Below are 20051 nucleotides of genomic sequence, written 5' to 3'. Positions count from 1 at the left end.
CTTGATTTACAAAGAAAAGACCAAGAATTGGCATGACAAAAGACTAAAGGGCGATAAGGAATTTTATGAAGGACAAAAGGTGTTACTCTTTAATTCAAGGCTCAAACTTTTTCCGGGCAAGCTTAAAACACATTGGGATGGTCCATTTATAGTAAAGAAAATTTTTCCACATGGAGCTATTGAGCTAATATAAAGAGATGGAACACCTTTCAAAGTCAATGGTCATAGGGTGAAAAGATATGAAGAAGGAATTCCAAGAAATGAAGAACTTGAAGAAGGGCTAATGCTGGAAGGGAGTACAGAAACGTAAGCGGGAAGGAGTCCAGCTAATGACTCCTTAAAAAGAAGAGCTTCCGGGAGGCAACCCGAGTTTAGAGTTTGCATTCTTTTCCTTTGTTTTATTTTTCTTTTCCACTTTTAGGATCTATTTTTTTTATCAATCTTTTTCTGAAATTATGCTTAAACTGATTGCTTGAGGATAGGCAATGCTTAAGTGTGGGGTGGTGGCTAAAAAAACAAAATCGAATTTTAGTTAAAACTGAGTTAGTTACTCGCTGAGTTCTTAAACTACTCGGCGAGTCTTTTCTGAAATACACGCAAAATCGCAGATTCGCGCTTCTACTCGGCGAGTCCATAGTTTTAACTGAAAAAAAATATTTTTACAATCTGTAAATAGGGTTCTCTTTTACCCTAATCAATTCATTCAGCCGCCTCCTAGCACACACTCGCCGAGCAAAGTCTCTCTCAAGCAAAATCTCAATTCTTTCCTTAGTTCTTCCTCTTACAAACAAAAAGGTAATGTTTTTCTGCTCCATTCTTACTAAAGTACATAACTTGGGCAGATTATAGTAGTCAATATGCAGAAAATCGGATTTGGGGGTTTTCTCCAAATCTAGTGTTTTGATTTTAGGATAAATTAGGAGCTTTTGGACAAAATTTCTTGTGGGTTTATGCTTAATAGACTTAGAATAGCAAACCCCTGCACAAATTACAGTGTTTGGATGGATTAATCTGGACCGATGGAAAACTTATCTCGCAGTTCATACTACTCGCCGAGTAGTTCATGAACTCGGCGAGTACACCTTACAGTTTCCCTATTTTACTTATGTTCTGGGTTTGGTTTGTTGTTTTCTTGATTTTGTTTTGCATTAATTATGTCTAGACGTGGCCAGAGCTCGAGAGGAGGTGGATATGGAGACATTCCATGGCTTAACTTCCCACGAATTACCTCAAAATCTTCACAAGTCCGTGCAAAAAGCAAGCTTGAAACACTGAAACAGAAGGAGATGTACGTTCCCAATGCAATTAATTGGGATTGGATGAATCAGATGGGACTGGAGGAGGAACTAACTCCTTACTTGGTGAAGTCCTATGTCAATGGGAGAATCACAATCATTTGCGATGGGTGGCTTCGGTTATTCAAGATGCAAGAGCCCGTGTTCCAAGAGCTATGCTGAGAGTTTTTTGCAACCATCTCATTCCGAGGTGGCAGTGATTACTATAGCCCGAATATTATAAGTTTTTGCCTTGGAGGAGAGCTGCGCCAATGCAGCATGGCGGAGTTTGCATGGAGGATTGGGATTTATGATCAAAGCGTGATCATGTAGGAGGATTTCGAGGAATTTTTGGAGCAATGCCATAAGGATTTACCCGAGGGAGTTGTTGCCTCTACTTGGTGGAATACTACCGCCAACCGGGTCTATATTCCATCTTCCGCCCAAGAAGGCTTTATCCGATCACCCATCCATCGTCTTATCCACCGTCTCGTTGCTAGCACCATCAACATGAGGAAGGATGATGACAAAGTTCCCACTCTTGACATTTTTTGTTTGTGGAGTATTATCACACCGGACGTCTTTTGCAACTTACCTTATTGCATGGAAAAGTACCTTGCGGAAGGAGCGGTCAAGGAGAAAATTACCTCAAAAATTACTGGGGGTATGTTTGTTACAAGATTGGAAAAGTCTTATGGGATCTTGGATAGGCAAGAAGCAAGGGCGTTGACAATGATTTCTCCCCCTCCGTTTAGCGTTACATTATTTAAGAGGGCAAGGATTGTGGAGAAGTTTGGGGATGCATTTGGGATCCCAAATGAGGACGAGGTGTTGGTACCGGAGGAGCCGGGAAGAAGGGTGAGGCAAAGGAGGGAGCAAGTCCGAGAAGATCCACCGGTCATTCCGGCGGATGATGAGTTGCCTATGGATTGGTACCACGTTGAGGAAAGAAGATATCAAGATGACCTTGGTAGAAGTATGAATTATCACAACGAGTCATTTGTTTATCTCTTTGACCAAATGAATATTGCGCCGAGACCCGGACCCGGATTCCCGTATGTGATGAGTTGGGAGGAGCGTGTGCAGAGGAGGAACAATCAAGCGACTAGGAGTGGAGCTGGAGGAGATGATATTGAAGAAGATTGAAAGTTTATGTTTTTAATTTGGATGTTATTTTATTTTGTTGATTTGTGTTTTGAACTTTTATATTTTAAGACTTAATTAGGAGTGTGCTTGTTTTCTTTTAATGTGGTTGCCTTGTTTCTTTTCAGGATTGAAGATTAGAATGCAATATAAGAGTCTCATTGGTCACGGCTAGAGTAAGGGTCGAGTCTAGATAAGAGTATGCAATTTCGAGTTTAAGATCGAGTCCGTTAGAAATAAGGGTGACAAAATGTGTCATTTACTGAAGAAATCAAAGAAGAGTCGTTGAATTGTCATATTCCAGCAGCTTAGCAAAGGAAAAAGGCAGAACATTATTTTTGTTCCACTCAGCGCTATACTCGCCGAGTGCACGTATTGTACTCGACGAGTCCATCTGCAATATCACGATCTCCTACTTGGATTCCATTTACTCGCTGAATTCCCGTTCTACTCGACGAGTCACTCAAGATTCTGCCCCCATGATTCGGATTTTGGGCACATTCGCTGCAGTTTTTACTCAAATTATCATGAAGATTACTTCCTGGAGATTTCTAAGAGTTTTTTTCCCTCAATAATTGGAGTTATTTAAGATGTTTTTCCACACGAGACATGATACCCAATGCATGGATGAGCTGTTCCCATGTCTAAAGTCACTTGAAGATAGAGCTGAAGAGAAGAGATATCAACCTCGCCACTGCTATCCCAGGGGAGTTTGTTCCAATTCCCTCTTTATTTTTGCATTTTTCTTTTCATTCATAACATGCAATGGGGACATTGCATGAATTAAGTGTGGGGTAGGGGGTTGGTTATGTTAGTAAATTTATAGCAAATTTAGAATCCTAAATTAGGCTTAACTTTGAAAAAAATTCGCATTAATATTGCTAGGATCTTAATTTAGAAAATTTTGGTAAAAGCAATTAGGAATCATGCTAAGTGTTATGTTTGATGATTGCATGAAGGCCCAAATGTTTAGTTGAGCCTATACATATTATAGTGCATTTGTGGCCCCCTTTATTCTAGTGAAATCATGGGACAAAAACACAACCTCGCTTAGTTTGAGGGATGCAATATGTTTAGCATCGTGTACCAGAAATGTATCCAGGAAATTTTTTATCTCTAATCAATAAAGGTTGAAGTTGAGCGCCCCTGCTTAAGCATGTAGGTTTTGAGTGAAAAAAAAGTGAGATACATGTTAAAAAGAGAGAGAATTACAAATAAAAGTTGTAAGAATTTTGGAACAATCAAAGTGAAGATCAAAATATCAAAATTCCAAAAGTTCAAAAGTTGAAGATACCCAAAAATCAAAGAAAATCAAAAAGGTGGCAAATTTGAAGAATTCAAAGAAATCAAAGTTCAAATTATCAAGAAAGTGAAGAATTCCAAAAAGCTCCATAGTGGTATAGAAAAATTGTAATTTTTAGATTATGTATGCTTGGGTTGCTCAACCAAAAACACCTTGAGACTAGGAGGTTTTATGCGGATGGATTCGGAGGGATGCATAAAATGAGCATTGTTCAAAAGAAGTGAGCGAGTGTTTATGAGGATTGTGAGTATTTAGGATGAGGGGGTCGTTTAGGAAAAAAATAGACACAAATGCATGCGTTGCGGTCTTGGCATAATGGCTGGGTTTGATTGGGATTGTCTCATGTGATTCTAGTGTGCAACAATTCAGTTTTGCTTGGGGGCAAGCAAAAGTCAAGTGTGGGGTATTTTGATATTTGCATATTTAGCCATATATTTAGTATAGATTTTTATCAATTATTAGCTAATTATTTGCATATTATGGACAAAAGGTACTTAATAATGTTTGAATTGTATTTTCAGTCCAGAAGTCATGCTCAGGAGCAAAAAGGAGGAAGGAGATGCAATTAGAAGCTGCAGAATGAAGAAAGGAGTACAAACCTGAAACTACTCGGCGAGTCCTATCGTCTACTCGACGAGTTTCCACGAAGATTCGCGAAGCAATGAGTAGAGTCCTTTCCGTACACGGATTTTATAAAGAAACTCGGCGAGTTGGTTATCTACTCGCCGAGTTGCCCCTGTTTTCAGTTATCTATAAATAGACACAATAAATCCGATTGGGGAATCTTTCTGGCTTTTCTGGAGAATACTTTGCGACTACGGAAACCCTTGGAGACCTGGAGAACGTGAGAAGAACCCTAATCTCTCATTCTTAGAAGATTCAAGGCAACTCAGGTTTAATTTTCCACTTTATCTTTGAATTGAACAATGTTTGAGTTGATTACTTTCGTTTTTAGCTTTTTGACTACTATAATCATGAGCTAAATTTACTAGTTTCTGTTTAGGGAAGACAATTTTACTCTTATGGATTAATTTTATGGTTTGATTAATTGTTAATTGGTGATTTTGTTAAATTAAGCTTGTTAAAGATCCTTATGCATTAACCATAACTATTCTCTGTTAATAGGAAGGCAATTAGGCTGCATGAACATCTCTTAATTGTTTACCTCATATGATTTATGTGAACACTTGTTATGTGCCTAGGACTAGTGAATATTGTTGGATATAGTGTCTAAGTCCATAACTATATTTGGTATGTACTTGACCCGACCCGGCATGGTCCATTTGGGTTGCACTTCACCCGAACAATTTATGGATAATCGTTTGAGAATAGTATAAGTTATGATTTATTAATATATTATAAGTCCTAATATATTAATATAAAATCATATTATTTAATTAATATTGATCTATAATTAATTTAGAATTAATTTAGAGATCAAAAGTATGACTAATTAAATATGGGCTCTTGTATTTATATAGTGTGGGCTAATGCTTATTTGGAATGGGCTAGGCTTGCATGGAAAGTCCATGGATACTCCATGGAGCTTTAACCCATGGATCTCATGGAAATGAAAAGACATGGGTATTAGGGTTTACATGGATGTAACCCTAATCCACCACATTATATAAAGGAGGCTTTGGTTCTTGAAATTGCACTAGTTGATGTGTGTAAACCAAGAGGGCCGATTTCAAGAAGTTTGTGACTATTCTCTCAAGTTTCCAAGTTTGTGGTGATTTGTGACTTCTATTTGAGGCATCCACATTATTGGTGCTAGGCTCTCAAACTCCAAGCAATCAACTACTACTACAAGGTAAGTAATTATACTAGTTTTATTTGATTCAAGTATCCCATGCCATGCTAGTTATGATAAGAACCTTGGAAAAATAATTATTTGCATGTATCTTAGTCAAACATAGATCCAAGGTTTCTAGGGTTGCATGTACACCATAGGAGTGTTAGAATGCTCAAAACCGATCAGTAGTATCAGATCCTGGTTTGTTTATTTGATACTTGATGCAAAAAAAAAAAACTTGAAAATCGAAGTTTTGTATATGTACTTACGATTCTTGAAATTTTTTATATGAACATTCATAAACATATGAGTTTAGAAGATCATAGAAATTATGTGCTAATAATTGATTAGATTAATTCTTGATCTTTATGTGTTTTAATGGAGTCCATAACTAGTTCTTAAGTTATGGATAACCAAAAGTCATATTTATAAATAACCATTAAAAGAACACATAGGTTACAAAAAAATGAAGAGTCTTCATTTTTAATAACCATTAACTCATAAGTTATGAGAAATGAAAAGTTTTGAAAGTTTACAAAACTTGCCCTCAAGTTTTGGAACATGTAAAGTCATATTAAAAACTTTAGTTCCAACCCCTAGAATTTTAAAAGTTAAAATTCAACCCTTATACTTTATAATATTATAAGTTTAATAATATTTATATATGTATAAGATCAAGTCGTCTTACCGCTAGTACGCCTCATTTACGAAGCCGGTCTATAAGGGGGGTATAAGGTTGTTGCCTATAAAATGGCAACTTAATGGGTGTCCACTCTCACCCACCGCTACCTTGATCGGTGGAGGGTCGTTAGCCGAACGGGTAGGACAAGGACTTATAAATTCTCATTAAAAGTATAATGATAATACTAAGTAACTAAACTTTATTGAATTCCCAATCTTAGTTATTTTAGGAAAATGTGAATAAGGTGCTAATCCATGAAATTACACTTTACACTTTGTTTAAGTCGTTAGTGGAGCGTGTGTGGTTGACCGGCACACTAACTTGAACTTAACAAGGTAGGTAAAGGGTGACTTAATGTTTATCATAGTATCGATGGAGCGTGTGTGGTTAACCGGCACATCGATTGAGGGGTAATACATTAAGGGTACCAAGTAATTTACATGGTTACTTCACACCTTGTTTTGTGATCCTCGACATCCCAGTCACAAAACTTGAAGGGCACACTCGAGATTGAAACATGCCATTGAAGAAAGCTCAATGAATCTCAAAGAATCTAGGAGTTTCTAAACCAATTAAAACCTAATTAAATATTTCGTTTTTCATGGTGGAAATTGGTGAATCGTCATTCACCTACCTTCAAATATCTTATAGCTTAGATTACGGCATCCCTCTTCTAAGTTATAAAATATTGTGTTGGGTCCTAGCCTTAATATTACATTTGGGTGTTTTGTTAAGGACTATCTCTATATCTAATCTAATCTATTCCCTCTTCTTTTCAGATGTCTTCCAATAACAATGCTTCTGGCTCAAACCCTACTAGCTCCTTCTCTCTCATGAATCTTTGTGGGAGAGTCATCTTTGATGGGTCCAACTTTACTGATTGGATCAGAAACATCAGGATGGTCACTCGGTATGAGAACAAAGAATATGTTCTCGACAAGGAGCTGAAGGTACCCGAGCCAACTGCTACTCCTAAAGAGCTTGCTGAATATGAGGTACATGAAAGAGATGCTACAAAAGTGGCATGCATCATGATGGCCACCATGACAGCCGAGCTCCAAAATTCCTATGAGGACTATTATCCTTTTGAGATGCACCAGGACTTGATGGACCGCTACCATCAAAGTGCTCGTCAAGAGCGATATGAAATAATCTCCTCCATGATAACAACCCGAATGAAGGATGGTGAACCCATCACGGGCCACATGCAGAAAATGCAAAGGTATGTGGACCGTTTACTGAAGCTGAATGTGAACTTCCCTGAGGAGTTAGCAATAGACATCATTTTGCACTCCTTGCCATCGTGTTATGATCAATTCCACATGACATATCACATGAACAAGGAAGAAGTCACCCTCAGCAAACTTCAAGGACTCTTGAAGACCGCCGAAAGTGGTCTAAAGGGTAAGTCGATTGTTACTACTCCTACTCCTACTCCAACTGCGGCCAATGTCTTGGCAATCGGGCATGGCAAAGGGAAGAAGAGAAAGAACCCTTCTAAGGGTACCAAGGGTAAGACCCTTGAAGGCTCCTCTTCAAGCAAAACCAAGAAAGGTTTTGTCACTCCTTCTGCTAACCCTAATGAGGCTGAATGCTTCTATTGCCATGAAAAGTCGCACGAGAAGCGAAACTGCCCAAAGTACCAGCAAGATTTGAAGGATGGGAAAGTAAAACCCAACCATGCAGGTATATACACTATATTGTCTAATAACTCACCTCATTCTAAGTTTTGGGTCCTTGATACAGGTTGTGGTATTCATATATGTTGTGATTTGCAGGGACTAAAAAGAAGTGAGAATGTGGAGCAGGGAAAGATAAACTTGATCATGGGAAACAGGAAAGCTTCACCTGTCACCAAGATAGGAGTTTATTCCTTAGTGCTAAATGGTGGGTTTACATTAGATTTGAATAAATGTTATTATTCGCCAGAAATGGCAAGAAATGTTATTTCCTTTCATGCATTGTATAAACAAGGTTTTACCTTTTATTTTGATAATAATAATGGTAGTATTGATGCTTTCTTTAATAATGTTCTTTATTTTAAAGCATTACCTTGTGATGGCGTGTATGAAACTGTATCTGTTGTAGATAATCTAGGAAATAATGTATTGTGTATTAACTCTTCCACTAGCTTAGATAAAGCATCCTTATGGCATTGTCGTCTTGGACATGTAAGCAAGAAACGCATAGGCCAAATCCAAAAGGATGGAGTCTTGGAGTCATTTGACCTAAAGTCAGATGATAGTTGTGAATCTTGTTTGCTTGGTAAAATGACAAAGTCACCTTTTACTGGCACTTGTGCTAGGGGTGAAGGTTTGTTGGACCTCATACACACGGATGTGTGTGGACCCTTCAGAACCGCCATAAGAGATGCTAATCGGTTCTATGTGACTTTTACTGATGATTTTAGTGGATATGGATATGTCTACCTAATCAAGCATAAGTCAGAAACCTTTGAGAAATTCAAAGAGTTTAAGCAAGAAGTGGAGAATCAGTTAGGCAGGAACATTAAGATGCTTCGATCCGATCGTGGTGGTGAGTATCTTAGTACTGAGTTCCTTGACTATCTTAAGGAATGTGGGATTGTCTCACAATTGACACCTCGTAGGACACCACAGTTGAATGGTGTAGCTGAGAGGCGCAATTGGACCTTGTTAGACATGATTCGTTCCATGATGAGTCGAGCTTCGCTACCAATCTCATTTTGGGGGTATGCCTTAGAGACTGCCGCCCATATCCTTAATCTAGTCCCTACAAAGAAGGTTGCCAAAACACCTCACGAGGTGTGGACTGGAAAAGTTCCCAATCTAGACCACATCAAGATTTGGGGTTGCGAGGCTTTCGTGAGACGCGAGACTCACGATAAGCTCGAACCCCGAAGCGAAAGGTGTATTTTCATCGGCTACCCACAGAAATCCTTTGGTTACATCTTCTATAGACCCAGTGATAATGTGGTCTTTGTAGCAAGAAGAGGATTCTTTCGAGACAGAGAATTCATGAGCCAAGGAGACAGTGGGAGGAAAATTGACCTTGAGGAAATTCAAGAGTCAAGTGGTGAAGGAACCTCAAACCCTAGCCCTCAACCTGAGGAGGAAACTCCTGTTGAGCCGACTGAAGAATCTATACCTCTGAGGCGTTCCACCAGAGTTAGGAATGCACCTGAGCATTATTATGGTTTTCATATTACTGCAGAAGGTGAGACACTTATCAGTGATAACACACTGGTAAATTTGGATGAGCCTAACAGCTACACGGAAGCCATGGCAGGCCCTGAGGCTGCTAAATGGAAAGAGGCTATGGATAGCGGGATACAGTCCATGTATGACAATCAAGTTTGGAACTTGGTTGACAATGTACCTGATCGTAAGATAGTTGGGTGCAAATGGATCTTCAAGAAGAAGACCAACATGGATGGTAATGTACACACTTATAAGGCACGACTGGTTGCAAAGGGTTATTCTCAAACTCCAGGAGTTAATTATACCAGTGGCCAAGATTAAGTCTATTAGGGTTCTGTTAGCCATTGCTGCATTTCATGATTATGAAATATGGCAAATGGATGTCAAAACCGCTTTCCTTAATGGAAAGTTGGCTGAAGATGTTTACATGGTTCAACCAGAGGGTTTTTTCAGTACAGAGTACCCCAGTAGAGTGTGTAAGCTCGAGAAATCCATTTATGGATTAAAACAGGCACCTCGCAGATGGAATCTTTGCTTTGATGAGAAAGTCAAAGAATTTGGCTTTTCAAGGAGTGAAGATGAATCTTGTGTCTATATCAAGGCTAGTGGGAGTATAGTCAGCTTTTTGGTACTGTATGTCGATGACATACTACTCATAGGAAATGACATCCCAACCCTGCAGGAAGTAAAGTCCTGGCTTGGGAAGTGTTTCGCTATGAAGGACCTTGGAGAAGCTGCCTATATCCTAGGGATAAGGATTTTGAGAAACAGGAGTAAAAGACTAATTGGACTTAGTCAAAGCACCTATGTGGACAAAGTGTTGAAAAGGTTCAACATGCATAACTCCAAGAAAGGAGAGTTACCCATCCAGAGTAACGCCAGATTGAGTAAGACACAAAGCCCTAGTACTGAGGCTGAGATAGCATAAATGAGTCGAATACCTTATGCTTCAGCTGTAGGATCGATTATGTATGTTATGACGTGTACTCGACCTGATGTAGCCTTTGCTTTGAGCATGGTTAGCAGGTATCAGGGGAACCCTGGCAAGGTACACTGGACTGTGGTAAAGAATATCCTCAAGTACCTACGGAGGACTAAGGACTGGGTCCTTACCCTCGGTGGCAGTGAGGAATTGAGAGTTGTAGGGTACAGTGATGCTAGCTTTCAGACTGACAGGGATAATTTCCGCTCTCAGTCGGGCTGGGTCTTTACTCTAAACAGAGGGGAAATTACTTGGAAAAGTTCCAAGCAGGAGACAGTGGCTGATTCCACTTGTGAATCAGAGTATATAGCAGCAAGCGAGGCAGCAAAGGAGGCTATATGGCTAAAGAACTTCATCGGAGACCTTGGAGTTGTACCAGCTATAAAGGAGCCAATGGAGATTTTCTGTGACAGCAATAGTGCGGTTGCCTTAGCCAAGGAACCAAGAGATCATGGGAGATCCAGACACATTGACAGAAAATATCACTTCATCAAACATCGAATAGAAGAAGGAATCCTCGTGGCAAAGAGGGTATCATCGGATGAGAACCCAACAGATCCCCTCACGAAGGGACTGACTCGGGCTAAGCATCTCCAGCATGCTCGGAGCATAGGGCTGAAGGATGATATTAGTTTTAGTAGTTAGATAATCTTGAAATTTGTAAAATGTAATTGACATTTGATGATAAATAAAAGCTGTTATTTATGAGTAAAGTGTTGCTATCTCTTGTCAATCGTTTACTATTATTTCTTTTTGCATGTTTTGACTTCCAGAATAATTATGTTATGGTTTATATCATATTATTCAAACTCTCCACAGTCGGTCATATGTTGGAAGTAGATATGAATCAAGACTGTCATGGGTTGGCTTGTAGAGGTCTAAGATGTTAGACAAAGCGGGGCTACAGCACTCATGAGTGCTCATAAGTTCTGAGTATTGGATTCAACCCACGCTCACTTGTATCACTTCATGGAATTTATCTCGAGTGATCGTGAGACGGTAATATCATATAAGTCTTCAAACCTAGAGATATGATTTGTTGCCTATGAGTTGGTTATGCATTGATTGCACGAAAACGCATTGGTAACTCGATGTTATAAACCGTGCTTTTGTGTGTAATTCAACAAGTAGTAGAGCAAACATATGAGTCGAAGTTTATCTGTTCCTTCTAGGATTAGAAGCGATATCTGGGCCCCTCGATGATTTTGTTTTGACCTATGTATCGGGCCCGGTCAGAACTAAATTGATGTGTTCAGTTAAGTTCTATGTCAAACAAATCGGAAATCGGGAAACAAATGCTGGACAATAAGCAAGACCATGTTCCATGTATTTGTCCGGCTGATATCTAGAACAGAGGATTATATGATCACTTATCTAAAATGGCGCTTCATAGTTCAACAGAGTTTAAAGAGCTACGATTGTTGATCGGTTCCTGAAGTCATACTTGCAACTATAGTTATTAGACTTATCCAAGTGGGAGACTGTTGGATATAGTGTCTAAGTCCATAACTATATTTGGTATGTACTTGACCCGACCCGGCATGGTCCATTTGGGTTGCACTTCACCCGAACAATTTATGGATAATCGTTTGAGAATAGTATAAGTTATGATTTATTAATATATTATAAGTCCTAATATATTAATATAAAATCATATTATTTAATTAGTATTGATCTATAATTAATTTAGAATTAATTTAGAGATCAAAAGTATGACTAATTAAATATGGGCTCTTGTATTTATATAGTGTGGGCTAATGCTTATTTGGAATAGGCTAGGCTTGCATGGAAAGTCCATGGATACTCCATGGAGCTTTAACCCATGGATCTCATGGAAATGAAAAGACATGGGTATTAGGGTTTACATGGATGTAACCCTAATCCACCACACTATATAAAGGAGGCTTTGGTTCTTGAAATTGCACTAGTTGATGTGTGTAAACCAAGAGGGCCGATTTCAAGAAGTTTGTGACTATTCTCTCAAGTTTCCAAGTTTGTGGTGATTTGTGACTTCCATTTGAGGCATCCACATTATTGGTGCTAGGCTCTCAAACTTCAAGCAATCAACTACTACTACAAGGTAAGTAATTCTACTAGTTTTATTTGATTCAAGTATCCCATGCCATGCTAGTTAGGATAAGAACCTTGGAAAAATAATTATTTGCATGTATCTTAGTAAAACATAGATCCAATGTTTCTAGGGTTGCATGTACACCATAGGAGTGTTAGAATGCTCAAAACCCATCAAATATGAAACTAGGATTAATTAGAGAATGGGTAAATTAATGTGTGAGCTTGTTGATAAACCAACAACAAGAGGCTAATCGAATTAGTAATTTGATTAACCAATTACAAGTCTTATTTAATCCGAATAATTGAACTAGGGAATTAATTAGCTTAAACACTTGATCACTGCTTAAATTAATTGATTTTCTAAGGATTGGTAATAGCGAATGCGAATCTAATCACTATAGTCGGTAACCAATAACAATTAATCTATTGCTTGCCATAAAATTAACCATATGAGTGAATGAGTTGAACCTAAGCAGAAACCTTTTTATCAAATTTGGTGAATTTTTACTTGGTTTTAGTTTATTAGTTAATTGCGTGTTAGTTAGTGTGTCTAAGTTTCTAGTCTTGTAAAACTAGAGAAAACCCCTTTACTTTTATTACTTATTGGTTAAAACTAATTATTAGTTAATTTCCGTTCCTCGAGTTCGACACCCTACTTATTCAACTATACCACTAAAAGACAGGTTCACTGCCTTTGTGTGTTTAAATTATATTTTTAGAGTAGGAATAAAACGAGTTGGTTTTACACACATCAACATCCTTAGATCATTGATACAACACATTAGAAAGCCTTTTCCTTGAGTTTGATCCATGAAATCATCATTCTAGATGATCTTCATGTGTGTACGGCCGCACACACATCATGTGTGACCGCACACACATCTTTTGGTCCTAAAATGGACTTAAACACTCATCTAAACATAGCATCAGCCAAAACACCTTCTTAGGATCATCACAAAGACTTGGAAAATCGATTTGGACACATTTCTATGGGAGTGTACGGCCGCACACAGGCCTGGCCGCACACACCATGTGTAACCGTACACACCCTTTTAAGGGTCCAAAATGGCAACAAACTTCCATTCCGGCTAAACAATGGTCAAAGTACCTTCCCTAGAACATTCCTAAGGCTTGGAAACACGTTTTTGACACACTTCATAGTGAGTGTATGGCCGCACACCCACTTGGCCGCACACCCTGGCCGCACACACACAAAACCCATGATTTTGTGGCCTTACACTCCAATATAAGGCCATACACCCCCTTATGTGCAACCATATGTGTTGGTAACACTTAATTCTAAGTGTTTTCATGTCCCTAAGGCGTGTCCATGTGTCTATTAGTGGTTATATACCCTAAGTGTATTCATATATGTGTTATTACATGTTAAATAGGATTCGTTTGTGCTCAAGACTCCAATTGACACCCACCAATCCTATATCGATCTTCCATTCGAGTTACTCACTACAGGTGAGTTCATACCCCTTAATCGACCTTTTAAATGATTATAAATGCTTTCATAGTGTGACATCCCCTAATTTCTCGGCCAGAAAAGACCGATTTAATTTATGCTTTTTAAAATAAAATCAGAGAAATCTTTTTAAAAGATGTTGCGGAATTGGTCCCCAAAACAAAACATGATAAAAGTTTATCAAAACCTTCTTTAAGAAATGTATAGTTTCATTTCATATCAAAACCTCGGGATGTCATGTTCCGATACAGATCAAAAGCATAAACAAGACATTATAAGCCTTTCAACAGTTATTTACAACTACTGGCTTATAATCCAAAAATCTCTCATCGTCCTCCGACTATGCTCGAGCTCCACTACCTGTAACATAAAAAGCTGAGTGGGTCAGGCTTGGGAGCCTGGTGAGCATATAGGGTTTTCAACCCACAATAATAATAAACTTATTAAGTTCACCAATCAACAATAACCCTGATTACCCGTTCCCGTTATCCTCACTTTACGTCCCTAAACACTTATCACAAGGGACCTAGCCTAAAGAATATCATCGGGATGGACACTACTGCTAAGGGGTTTCCTCAGACATACATGTCTAAAAGGCAACCATGAGGGGGATGGAGTACAACGAATGAACACTCTAGTTCATTACACCTACAGGTTGCGGGCCTGCCAGTGTTCCACTGGACTGTCTAGAAAGTCTGTGGTCGTCATCAAAACTCCGCTAGATGACTGGATCTCAAATCACATCGAGGCCTCTCATCACTTTTATTTTATCACACATCACTATCTACCCATGTTTTACCCAACATATTTGTAGATAAAAATACATATACAGTTTAAAACTTATATAAAACATCAATTCAACAGTCACCTCAGTTAAACAATTAATATAATTACACGTAACACGTATTTCATATAAAATACTTCATATCTAGGTGTAAGATGAAAGTGACTATACACTCACTTGATTTGATGAAAATCGGGCAGCAATTCGTTTCCTAGAACGTTCGTTTCTAATAAAACCGGGAGTTTTATTCAGAAACCGGGCTCTGCAAAGGTCGGGCTTCGAAACCGAAAAGATAAATTTTATGGGCTTCTCGGGCTCTTCGTGGCGTATTCCGGGGGTTATAATCGATACCGGGGCTTTGGAGAATGTTAAGATGAAGAAAATATGGAAAAAGGGGTTAAATATGGCAAATTCCAAAAGTAACTGAGAAGGCTCGCAAGCCCTCTATTTATAGGGGAGTCTGAAGTCGGTTAGAAGGGAGGAGTCATCAAGCGAGGGTGCGTGGCAGCTGCTGGGCGAGGGTGCGCAGGTGGCTCGCACATAGGTTGCGCGTGCGAGGGGCTCGTTGTTGCCTCCTGATTGGACCGCGGTCTAGTCCGAGGCTTCGGACGTGGCTCCTCATGCGAGACTCGGACACGAGGAATGGGACACGCGTCGAACTCCTAGTGGACCCCTTCGGATGACTCAGCAGCTCGGATGACTCAGCCATTTTTCGGACACGTGGCTCGCATGACTCACCAATTTCGGACACGTGGCACGTTCTAAGCGAAGGTGACGTGGCCGAAGCCACCTATGCGAAATTTCTCGGTTTTCGCGCCAAAACTTCTAAAATCCATAACTTTCGCATACGAGCTCCGTTTTTGACGTTCTTTATATTCACGCGTAGGTAAATTACGCTCTACAACTTTCGTTTAGACTTTGTCGGCTAATTTTGACATTAATTTTTATATTATTATTTTTAACAGACCGGGACAGGAAATCCGTTAAAAATTCATAACTTCTTCATCCGACGTCCGTTTTCGTCTGTCTTTTTACCGTTGTGCTATAATTGACGTGACCTTCGATTCTCGTTTAGGTCGTGTCGGCTAAAAATCACTCGATCTAAAATTCGAGTTTTTAGCTGTCTACTGCTAAGCTGAAACTTCGAAAAATCATAACTTCCTCATACGAAGTCAGATTTGGGTGTTCTTTTTATACCTACTATCGGTTTAACGAACACTACGAGTTTCGTTTAGATCACTAAGGCCAAAAAGTAGTTTACCGAAAACTCACTTTTTACGACATTCGGCACCGTGCCGGTTTGTCGCGACACTTCGACAGGTCATAACTTCTTCGTTATAACTCGAATTTTGGTATTCTTTATATATCCGTAATCCTTGTCACGCCCACTACAAGTTTCTTAATAGATATCGGATTTATCTAATATTTAATTTTGACGCTCATTTTTATTTTTAATTAATTAAACCCTAATAATTAAGCATAAAACACATAATTCACATAATATTCACATAATTCCTTTTCATTTCTTCAAAATGAGTTACAAAGGTTAACCTAGACTATAATGTCAATATTAATGCCTAGCCTAGAAACACGGGCATTACAATTCTCTCCCCCTTAGGATGATTCCGTCCCCGGAATCACACATCAGCAAACAAATGCGTGTAGCGAATCATCATGTCACTCTCCGTTTCCCAGGTGAGATTTGGCCCATTCGTATGTTTCCAACGCACAAGCACTAAATCGACCATCTTGCGTCTCAGCTTCTTAGTCTTACGGTCAACGATTGCCTCAGGTTCTTCGATCAACCTCTTGTTTTCATCCAACCTTAATTCAGAAATGGGAATTATGTCGGGCACATCTCCCGTGAAGTTTCTCAAATAACACACATGAAAGGTGTTATGAATACCCTCCAGTTCTTCCGGTAATTCTAGCTTGTAAGCTTGATTCCCGATCCTCTGAAGAACATTAAATGGTCCAATAAACCTTGGACTCAACTTTCCTCTTTTACCAAATCTTATAAGTCCCTTCCACAGCGAGACTTTAAGTAAAACCGAATCTCCAACTTCGAAGGATATCGGTTGTCTTTTCTTGTCAGCATAACTCTTTTTTCGATCTTGAGCAGCTAACATCCTTTCCCTTATCACTTTCAACTTTTCAGCAATTTGATGGACTATTTCAGGTCCCATAAACTGCTTCTCCCCAGCTTCCAGCCAACATGACGGCGTTCGACACTTTTCTCCATACAAAGCGTGATAAGGTGCCATCTTGATGCTTGAGTGGAAACTATTATTATAGGAAAATTCTACTAGAGGTAAGTGTTCATCCCAATTACCTTGGAATTCTAGGGTACATGCTCTCAGCATGTCCTCCAATGTTTGAATCGTTCGTTCGCTTTGGCCATCGGTTTGTGGATGGTAAGTTATACTCAAGCACAACTTGGTACCCAATTCCTCTTGTAGACTCCTCCAAAACTTTGAGGTAAAACGGCTGTCACGATCGGATACAATCGTTAACGGAACACCGTGTAGCCTCACAATTTCCTTCACATAAGAATTCGCAAGTTTATCCATAGACCATTTCTCGTTAGCGGCTATGAAATGCGCACTCTTAGTGAAGCGATCAACGACCATCCAAATCATGTCGTGATCGTTCCTTGTTCTGGGCAGTTTAGTCACAAAATCCATAGTGATATCTTCCCATTTACCCATGGGTACAGGTAAAGGTTCTAAACTCCCATACGGTTTCTGATGTTGTGCCTTAACCCTAGCACAAGTTACACACTCGGCCACATACTTAGCAACATCGAGCTTCATCGTCGGCCACCAGTAATAGGGTTTTAGGTCCCTATACATTTTCGTACTGCCGGGATGAATCGAGTACATGGTCTTGTGAGCTTCTTCCATCAGAAGATCTCTTACTCCTCCCGTCTTAGGTACCCAAATCCTATCTTTGAATACCTTCAGTCCTTGACCGTTTATATCAAACACCAACGTTTTACCCAAACGTTCTTCCTTCCGGTCATTTTTCTCTAAAGCTTCCTCTTGAGCTTTCTTTATACTTTCCACAATTGTAGAGACAACTTCAATTCTCAACGCTCTTGGCCTTTTCTTTTCAAGATTTACCTTCCGACTGAGCGCATCAGCAACAACATTTGCTTTACCAGGGTGGTAAAGTATCTCACAGTCGTAGTCCTTGAGTTACTCTAGCCAGCGTCGTTGCCTCATGTTCAATTCCTTCTGATTAAAGAGATATTGAAGACTCTTATGATCAGTGAAAAGTTTGCATTTAGTACCATAAAGATAGTGCCTCCATATCTTTAAGGCGAATACTACCGCTGCCAACTCCAGATCATGAGTGGGGTAGTTCTTTTCATGCTCTTTCAATTGCCTCGATGCATACGCGATCACTTTATCCCTTTGGGTCAGAACACAACCTAACCCAACTCCAGAGGCATCACTATAAACTGTGAAGTCATCAACTCCTTCAGGTAACGAAAGAATCGGTGCTTCACACAACTTCTTCTTTAACTTCTCAAAGCTTCCTATGCTTCTCATTCCAAGTATAGACAGCTCCTTTGTGGGTCAAAGCTGTCAATGGAGTCGCGATCGAAGAAAAGCCTTGGATAAATCAGTGATAATATCCAGCTAATCCTAAAAATCTTCAGATCTCCATAGGACATGCAATCGTAACCTTCAAGTTACAAAATAAATCCTTATTGAGAACTCCTTCTTTTTCTTGGAATAAGTACTTTCCTTCATTTATTGCAAACAGACCGATGGGTCATGTTTTAATGATCTCTCATTGTATACTGCACTACTTAGACTCAGATCTCCTAGGGAAAAATTTCGGAACAAACTACACCTTCCTTCATGTTCTAATGTGATACAATCACAGTTCAACATGTATCATTCCTAACTATCAACTTCTTTAACAATGAGTGTGATACTTCTATTGATCGCTTTGATCATCTTTCACTTCAATCTTCTGGCTTAAGTCAAATGCTACATCGAACTTGGTTCTCTGAACCACGTAACATACTCATCTTAGTCAGACTCGATTCGATATGACCTCTAAGGTCGGAATAACAATCATCTTCTTAGTCATTACCGAAACGATGGTAACGACAGACTAGAACAAGACGGAATCAAATAATAGCTCCTTGGTAACCTTGTGACTTTCCCTGATCCAAGTACGAGTCCTGTGCTTCCTGTAGTAAGGCCTCTACTACCATTCGCACCTACTCATACTCGTCCCAAGTATTGTCTCGCAGTTCTCCAAATCGCCATACAAGAATTTCACATAGTCATTCAATTCATCAGATGACAAAACCAGGGTTTATATTATTTCCTTGAAACGATTACACAAAGGTTGAAGTTTACCCTATACTATGCCTCTAATAGGCTAAACCACTTGTTACTATTCACATTACTACTTTATAACTTGATCTTCTTCTTTTGCAGCCTCAAGTGTCATCTGAAAGGCTCTCGCCTTCGGCTTTGGTGGAAGATTGGGCTTTGCTGCATCCTTCCTCTTCGGACAGTCTTTAAAAACATGCCCTTCTTCATGGTACTCAAAACATACCCTCTTGTCGGACGGACACACGTTGGCATAATGCCCAGTCTTTCCATATTTGAAGCAAGTCACCCCCTCACTACATTTCCCAGAGTGCTTTTTCTTGCACTTCTCACACCATTTCACTTCACCTCCTCCTCCTCCAAACTTCTTAGACTTAGAAAATTTGCTTTTCTTGTTGGAACCTGAAGTTCCTTCAAATTTTCTCTTTTCACCAACTTCTGCCCTCTCCAGATCCTTCTCTCTGATCTGAACCTCAACATTCTTAGCAGCCCAGATGGCGGCTTTCAAAGTGGTTGCTTGCTTGACCATCGGACCAAAGTCCGCTGGTAATCCGAGGGCAAACTTGTTGACCTTAGAGAGTTCAGTTGGAACTAGATGAGGAACGAGCTTCATCTTTTCCGTATAACTAGCAGCGTATTCAGTAACGCTCATCTTTCCCTTCTTTAGATTCTGGAACTCATTATTAATTTCCAGAAGATCCTGCTCTGAGCAGTATTGCAATTTCAGCTGTACCACAAAGTCTTCCCAAGACATCTTGCTAGCTTCTCCCTTGGGCATCGAATCAGCTAGTAACTTCCACCAGCTCAATACACCAGACTTTAACAGAGGAATTGCAAGTACGGTCTTTTGTTTGTTGCTGCACTCACAGCTTTCAAACATCGTCTCCATTTCGGAGATCCAGTTCATGACTTCCACCGGTGTCGGACTTCCAGATAGACACGGCGGTTTAGATGCCATGAAATCTTTGTATTTGCATCCGAGTCCATCAACTCCTCCATCCTGGTTGTTT

Source organism: Lactuca virosa, chromosome 1 (genome assembly GCF_052849685.1).
Source record: "Lactuca virosa cultivar CGN04683 chromosome 1, Lactuca_virosa_CGN04683_v6, whole genome shotgun sequence".
Classification (NCBI taxonomy): domain Eukaryota; kingdom Viridiplantae; phylum Streptophyta; class Magnoliopsida; order Asterales; family Asteraceae; genus Lactuca; species Lactuca virosa.
Note: the sequence above shows the minus strand (reverse complement) of the source record.